This window comes from Sinocyclocheilus rhinocerous, unplaced genomic scaffold (genome assembly GCF_001515625.1).
Source record: "Sinocyclocheilus rhinocerous isolate Xijiao unplaced genomic scaffold, SAMN03320098_v1.1 scaffold3225, whole genome shotgun sequence".
NCBI classification, from domain to species: domain Eukaryota; kingdom Metazoa; phylum Chordata; class Actinopteri; order Cypriniformes; family Cyprinidae; genus Sinocyclocheilus; species Sinocyclocheilus rhinocerous.
In genome coordinates, this window is record NW_015657294.1 from 152,686 (window position 1) to 153,676 (window position 991).

The following is a 991-nucleotide window of genomic DNA, read 5'->3' on the forward strand; positions in this document are numbered from 1 at the left end:
ATTCTAAGTGTGTTTTCATGTGTCTTCACTGAGGAGAAGATTGAGTTTGGCCACTCCGACATAAAGCCCAGATCAGTGGAGTGTTGCAGTGATGTTTGTCCTTCTCTAGATTTCTCCCATCTGCATATATGATCATGGAGCTCAACTAGAGTGACCACTCTTCTCCATCAATTGCTAAGTTTGGCCAGGAGGTCAGCTCTAAGAAAAGTCCTGGTTGTTTCAAACATCTTCCATTATGGATAATGAAGGCTATATGCTTCTGTGAACCTTCAATGCAGCAGAATTTTTTCTGAACTCTTCCCCAGATCTGTGGCTTGATGCAATCCTGTCTCTGAGCTCTACAGGCAGCTCTTTTGACCTCAGAGCTTGGTTTTGCTCTGATATGCATTATCAGCTGTTAGACCATTTATTAAGACGTGTGTGCTTTTCCAAATCATACCCATTCAATTGAATATGCCACAGGTTAACTTCACATTAAGTGTAGTTACATCCACAAGCAATATAAATGCTCCTGAGATAAATTTCAACTGTCCCAGAAAAGGGTTGAAAACTTATGCAATGGAATCATTTAAGTTTTTTTTATTTTTAATAAATTTGCAAATATTTTAAAAACCATTTTTTTTGCTTTGCCATCATGCTGTATGGAGTGTAGATTGATGTGGGAAAAAAAGTAATTTAAAGCAATTTAACATAAGGCAGCAACACAAAACATTGAAAAAATTAAGGGGTAATGAATACTTTCGCAAGGCACTGTATATATAGCTTTGTAAATAAATAAATTCATTTCTAAATAAGTTTATAAAGAAAGAAAGAAAGAAAGAAATCTAATTCAAGCCAACAAAATAACCTGCACTACTGTTTAAAAGTTTTTTTTTTTTTTTTTTTTTTTTTTGGAAATAATTTTTTTTTTTTTTTGAAAGATGAAAATTCAATGCTTCATTTATTTGATAAAAAATAGAAAAATAGCAATATTGTGAAATCTTATTAAATT

At 32.6% G+C, this 991-nt stretch overlaps 1 protein-coding gene across 3 annotated transcripts in view; it reads right to left on the minus strand.

Moving 5' to 3' along the window:
- LOC107720943 (insulin-induced gene 2 protein-like) overlaps window positions 1–991 on the minus strand; it is an 11,291-nt gene that overhangs the window by 2,902 nt on the left and 7,398 nt on the right. The gene's annotated exons all lie outside the window — the stretch shown is intronic.